This window comes from Struthio camelus, chromosome 3 (assembly GCF_040807025.1).
Source record: "Struthio camelus isolate bStrCam1 chromosome 3, bStrCam1.hap1, whole genome shotgun sequence".
Taxonomy (NCBI): Eukaryota; Metazoa; Chordata; class Aves; order Struthioniformes; family Struthionidae; genus Struthio; species Struthio camelus.
The window spans coordinates 134,380,682-134,387,564 of record NC_090944.1 but is presented as its reverse complement, the minus strand read 5'-3'; the positions used below and the strand labels follow the sequence as shown (position 1 = coordinate 134,387,564).

Genomic DNA, 6,883 nt, shown 5'->3' with positions numbered 1-6,883 from the left:
CAAGGCCAAATCCGGATCGTGGGTCTTGTTTAGCTGCATGGCGTTGCGTAGTGTCAAAGTCAAGTTATCACCTTTGACTCCCTATGGCTGTTTATTCCACACTAATGAAGAGAGGGGCCAAGGAGCAGGGAAGGAAGCAGTGGGCTGCATTACTGCAATGTTAAGCAAGCTGCAGGCAGGAGTCAACTGTAACTGGTCCAAGCTACAGCTTTGTTAGGCGCCTGTCCTGAAGCTGCTGTTGGTACAGCTGGCGTACAGCCTGCGTAACTGTATGGACTGCGGTTATCAATGCTAATCCCTAGCACAGAGAAGTCTTTTTTTCTGTTAGCTTCTCCACTTCTGCTTTGTATTTTATCCAAGGTCATAGCTCCGGGCAAGTGTGCCCTGCATCTGCAACCCTTCTCTGGTTATTTTCAGGAGGCTGTTTATTGCTGAAAATAAATCTTGTCAGGATGTTAATTGACTGCATTTCTAGTGTTTATTATCTTATTCTTTTCTATGGCTTACAGAAAGAAAGTGTTTAATGTAATAGATATTGTTTGCCTTGCCCCTGAGTTTCAACAGGCAAAGCTCTCATAATCCGTAAGCTTTCCCGTTCGTGACAAATATGAGTAACTTGCAGATTGAAAGCAATCTCCCCAGCAATGTGAGAGTATTATTGTCTCCCTTCCAGGTGCCTGGTGCGCTCTGGCTGCGAGCAGGGTAGTGGATCGATAGAAGCAGGACAACGAAACGCAGCTCCACGGGTGACTTGGAGAGCTGCCCGTAGCTGGGACTGGACGTCTGGTGGGGGACGGGGCTGCTGCCGAAAGCAAGAGGGATTTCCTTGTGCTGCCTCCCCTTCTGCCCCCGCACCCCGCCGCCCGTTCCCTCCCACTGCAGGACAGCAAAATATTTTTTCAGCGCAAAATGATGCTGAATCATTGGGAGGGCTGTAAAATGATAATTGAAAGAAGAGTTTAATGAGCAGAGAATGAGATCAGAGCTTGCAGTTTAGTTGTGAGGCCTTCTTTAGGCAGCAAGAACAAAAGAAAACTATCCAGAATAAGGTTAGTTAACTTTATCCATCCAAATGAGCATTATAAGGACAAATACTCTGTTCACATGTACCCTTTCAGTAGCATGTTTAATTTGTTAAGCCCAAGCGGATTCACAAAGTGAGCCATTTTATCTTCATCAAAACTGATGAGAATGAATTGAAAGATGTAGCATTATTATTTTGGCTTGTTTCATTCAGCGTGTGAGCCTTCAAAGCATTAAATAGCACAAATAGGCTGCCGTATGGCCACGTTATGCTTTGCCATTGATGCATTAACAAACCTGAGCCACCCTTTCGTTCACCTCAGGATATGTAAAAGTGCTGGTGGTCCAGCAACTGTGGCAAAAACAGTAAATTTCTCCCTCATTTAAGGGGGAATTAGAACACTTGGTTTTCTGTTGTCAGAAACAGAATGTCACAAACCCAGCAAGCAGATCCTGAAACAGCTCTTCAACCTCTGCAAAATACTGCTCCCTGTTCCTCATTGTGCAATTAAAATAGCTAATTAATTTTTGAACCTCTCTTTCCAGCAACATTTACAAGTATTTTTGTTAACATTTTCTTCATTATAAAGAGGCATAGCTCTGCCACTTCTTGATTGAAGATAGCCTGTAGTATGTACCTTTTTTTTGTTCTCTCCCTTGCTCTGACATTGCTCCCAGAGTTCTTCAGCGCTTTCTGAGGAAGCTCGTTACCTGGACCATCAATCTAAATTAGGACAAAAAAAAAAAATTAGGAGTAAGCAAAGTGTGCAGACAAACGGCTCTAGCTAGCACATGGCTGTGCATCGGGCAGAACGTCACTGAGGCTGGTAGGCGCAACCATAAGCCTTTCTTTAAATGGCAATAGAACCAGTAAAGGTCTTACAGGAAACAGTAACGGCCTCTCAGCCGTGTGACGCCATATATCACAGCCTCAGGAGAAGGCATATACTGGACTGTTTAGGAATTTGAAATATGTGGACAGAAGAGTGAAATGCTAGTGCTGAAGGAGGTGACAGCTTCTAGAAAACCCTTGCTCACTTACTGAAAGCCTTTGGCCTACACAGAAGTCCTTAAAAGCGTGTAAGTAGGGATACAGCCTGCTTTAAGTCTTTTTATCCACTCGGTTTAGATCACTTTTAAGATTGAGTCGCCTCACTTGAACTTTGCCATGCTAGCCAGAAGAGTCAAGAGCTCTTTAGGGACCAACATGTGCAAGAAATGAAGAGCCAAGGACATCTTCAGTCCCTGCATGGGGCCAGATCATCAGCTATTGGATAGAGTCACTTTATTCACTACTCTGACTTGCACCAGCAGAAGCAACAGCCTAGCGTATTGCCAGGTGTTTTACAGACCACAGTGCTAGCTTTCAGCTGGGAGCCAGAAGTTCATCATCTGGCAGGGCTGTCTTTCCCTGCTGAATAAGTGACCCAGGCAATAAATTATTTTGCCTGACCTTCTGGGATATTGCTATGGCCGGTTTCACTTGAAGCAGTTTGAAAGAGCTTGATTTAATATCTCATCAGGAAAATAGTCCTGCTGCTGGTAGTTCAGTACCTTTGCCACTCCTACCTCTGGCTTTCTTGAGATGAGCTTGAATTCTTGAACAGATGTCCCGGAAATGATAAGCGTTAATTGAAATGCACCTACAGGGTAGATTAGATCTACTATATTATGGCTTCACTATGTCAAATCCATAGCTTCACATAGGTAGTAGCAGAATGATTGCCATAGGGGAAAAAAAAAAAACTTCTCTTGGCCGGAAATATGTCTCATACCCAAATTCTCAGTCAGATCACAATCATTGCATCTTGAATCAAGCTATGAATCCCTAATCAACACCTCTATGTACTTTTAAGCCAAGGGTGCAACCTGATTATACATTTTATTCTTTCATCAATCACCTCCTTTTGTTAGAGTTGTTGCTTTGAGATCCTTTGGGTAAGGACCGGCCGGAGGCAACGGGTGATGAGTTCTGTATCATGTTTTGAGTGTGATCTGTGTATCCTGATTTCCCCAGAATAGGCGCTCACCTGGCAGCACTGCTACTGGAGACACCTTTCCGCACTTTAACAAGCTGTGACATCCCTCTCACCCTAGATTTTGGTCTAGATGTTGATGGTGCAGGCAGAATTGCTCAGGCATCAGATAAGCCATGGTCCAGCTTGCTTCCAAGATTAAAATGAAGCCCCTGCATTGTACTTGGAGCAAAGAAGCAGTGCTGAGTGTGAAGCCCTCATGCGATGTATTTTCAGACCAGCTTTGCTCCTGAGGCTGCTCACAGTGTGTGGCACGAATCAAAGTCTTGATGGGCTTTGGAGCTTCTTGATACATTTCTTTCCTCTTCTTGCTCGGTTTTGTTGAATTCCGGACAGTTGTTGCTTATCTGTGTGCTACTCTCTTGTGCATGATATGGCATCTGTTTAATGTGCTATTGAGGAAGCACAGGGAGCAAAATGATACCAGGATATCATTTATTAGGTTTTGAGAGGCTAAAGGCTCTTTCCAGCATTTTGATGACAGAAGAAGACAGCTCTCTCCTTCAGTGATACTTAAAATATAAATATACTTAAAATATACTTAAATATACTTAAAATATAAATATGGAAATGAGAGAAACTTCAGAAGCCAGAGGTATAGAGGGGCAAACTGGGCTGGCTCTGACCTCAGGGTAGGCATTTGCTTGGGGGTCTATCAAATCTGTAAATAGATGTAGGTAACCAGGGCAAGGCTTTTTGTTTATGTATTTGGGTTTTTTTATTAACTGCTGGGCACCCAAATTCAAACATTGGCTGTTTGGCCACCTCATGACTTTTAGAAAGGGATTTTCACATTAAAATCACTTGCCTCAGCAGGAAAACTTGGTTGTGGCTTCTTACCTGGCAAGATACCACCAGCACACACCTCTACAGCAGTCCTCGGGCACTGAAGAAAAGATCAGTGTTTGAGGGTACTAGGTCTTCTCTCAGAGGGATACGGCATGCCTGGCGGGATGGTATGGCTTGCAGAAAAATGCAGTCCTCTGAGGAAAGAGAGCAGGCAAACGCACAGAAGATTAACCTACAGAAATTAATAGTAAGCAGCATTTGCTCTCTGAAAGACTAAGCATGGTGCTCAATACGTGCAGTGGGAAACCCATGCGGAGCAGCTTTAATTAAACTAGCCGGCTTGCAGAACAATATCACAAAAGGCTGGATAACAATGTGCAGTGCCAGGGGGCGATTACTGGAAACTCACCTACGGTCCCCAGCCAGGGTCCCCACCGTTACCTAAGGCCTGGCTCCGAATCTGCAGGAAGAGCTGATGGAGGATGTGTTCAGAGCAAGCAATCCCACGGGACGGGAGCCGACCGGCCAGACAGCCCGTTGCCAGAAGGGATTGCAGATACAGGCTGCGAGAGCGAGCGGGCGGCGCGCCGATGCGGCAAGGCCTGCCAGCAACCACTGCGTCTCTGCTTGGCGAGGCGCTGGCGTTGGCGCTGATTAACCAGCCGCTGGCTTTTAGCCAAATTTCGCATTGTTTTCTTGCTCCTGCCTGGGAGCGAGGCGCCAGAATCACTCAGTCTTGGATATTGCACTTGTAATTTGGCGCTTGCAGAAACCACTTGTTAGAAACTCGCGTCTCAGACAGCCCGGCTAGCTCTCTGCGTCAGTTCAGCTCTCCTTCCAGATCGCTTTGGTTTGGTTTTTTTGTCCCTGGGCTTCGCTGGAAAATGTTGTGGCAATTGCTTGGCACCAGCTCTTCTGCTGCCCTGTGACTGCTCTCGGGAGAGGGGTGTTCTCGCGCTGCGCCATTTGGGGACCCCGGTCAGAAAAAGCTAGGCACTGCTTTCACTGACGTTTCATTTTGTTTTACCGTCACTGCTGTAAAACGGGGTTTCTTCTGGAAGCTGCTTCCTCCGAATCTGTAAAGGGAGGGGGAAAAAAAAAACCCGCAAATGAAAACTCATGGTGTGAAATACATGCACACGTTCAGGCGTGATCACGCTTTAGCACGTGATAACCAGAACTTTGCAGTGAACTGAGCGCGTTACCGAGTGCTTTGCCTTTTCAGGGGAACACCGCCGCTCACAGCAAGAGACGCCGAGGGTCAGCACCGGCTCCTCTGCTTGGCCCGAGACCGGTGGAGACCCCGTGGAGGCGGGCGAGATGTCCTCCCTCGGTGGCCGAGGTGACGGGAACGCCACGGCGCCTCGGCTCGCCTGCCTTGCGGCCCCACGCGCCACGCGTTGCCCCCTCCGTGGGAACTTCTAGACAATCAATTTTTGAGGGAGGGCTGGTGACCAGCTTTTAGCTTGCCCGCTGACATCAATGCTGGCGGAGAAGGCTGAGCGCGCGCTCCCGTCGCTGGGGAGTCGCCGCCCTGTAACGCAATACCTTTGGCTCGTATCGATCCCCTCGGGGGCGGATTATGCACAGCTGTTGACAGATAAGACTGAAAATATGAAACAGACCGCTCTGAGTGCTGGTGCCGCACAAAGCATTTATTGAATTGCAATCTAAACATCCAGGCTGCTCCGCTCAGATAACCCAATCTTTTCCTGCGTTAGCACCTCCGCACTGAAAGGAATCAATTACTTCTATCAGTCCATATGGATTGGGTGCTGCGTTTGTGGAAGCTTAGTCTTGGTCCTTCGTTATTGGGGGATCAATAAATCCTTTTGGTAAGAGCAGTTTATGGTTACATAATGAAAAGCATCATATAAGTCTGGCTTCAGCTGATCCTCTTTGGTTTTGGGGGTGGTGGGGACTGGGTAGTTTTGTGGTTTTACTATTACGAATTAATTACATAAGGCAATTCTGAAACAGAAATCCAGCCTGTCCTTTTGCAAAGAGACCGTTATCTTTGCTGCTTATAAGAAACAAGAAAGCCAGGAGTAATAACAAAACAAAAAGCCAGCCATAAATATTTCATATTTTCATTTTCCCTGAATTAATTGTTACTCTTCCCTTATTGATCAGCCAAGGAAGAATTGTCATAGCAACGGCAGCATCCCATTAAGGAGATTACAAACAAGACTTAATCCTGAATGTAGAGAAGTTGGCTATGGCATTGCCCAGTGTAGATGGGAGTAGAGGGATGGTCCACCCTGCCTCCGAGGGAACACCAGGAAAGATGGTGCGTGGTGGCGTCCCAAGAAACAAAGTGACAGCAACTCTTCATAGCAATGTTTGAGGCAGCGGATGTTGCTCTTTCTTCTCCTGGGTATTCTCACCTTGTTCCCTTTTTTTCTGGAGTCAGAGACATTTGTCATTATCACTGTGTCTTTTAGCCTGTTCCTCGTGACTCTTCTCCAGCACTGAGCTTTTTAAAAAAAGGTGCCAAGGGCAGCGGATTTAGGAGAAAAGTTCAAATAACACATAGACCATTTTGAAAAATAACTGGAGAGGAAGTTTCTAGATTCCTCAGAGAAGTTCCTATATTTCCTCAAGGTCTATAGGAGATAAGCTGATTGGGGGGGGGGGCAAAATATGCTAGACTAACTATGATATAGACTATGGTATCAGTTTATCTAATTTTTCAGGAGAGTGCTCTCTGCTTATGAAAAATCTTTACAGATGAGAAAAAATTGTGCCTTGAATTTGGATAAAAATGCAACATTTCCACTGAAAATTTATTTGAAAACAAGTTCCCCGGTGTTTTTATGATGAATATTTTCTGTGAAAGAAAAATCCGACCAGTTCTGTGTGGGTTGCTTTTCCAGTATGTTCAGCAGAGTGTTGCCAATCCCAAACACACGAAAAAAAGCAAGATTCAGACTTTTAAACCATCATAATACTAGCTATAAAAGAGTAGAAGAAAAAAAAGTAACCGGGACTAGGGTTGCCTCTTGATTTCTAACCTTTAGGTTTTACTTGGGTGA

The 6,883-nt window shown here is 45.6% G+C and overlaps 1 long non-coding RNA gene across 2 annotated transcripts; it reads right to left on the bottom strand.

Moving 5' to 3' along the window:
* Window positions 1–941: 941 nt before the first annotated feature.
* LOC138066627 (uncharacterized) lies at window positions 942–5,338 on the bottom strand. 2 transcript variants are annotated; one of them, XR_011139913.1, is made up of 4 exons: window positions 5,054–5,338; window positions 4,876–4,924; window positions 3,900–4,042; window positions 942–1,747 (listed from the first exon to the last, which is right to left on the bottom strand). It is a non-coding gene; the product is annotated as an uncharacterized lncRNA (long non-coding RNA). The 2 variants fall into 2 exon arrangements; XR_011139914.1 differs by having other exon boundaries at window positions 4,258–4,924; window positions 5,054–5,335.
* Between the last annotated feature and the right edge of the window lie 1,545 nt (window positions 5,339–6,883).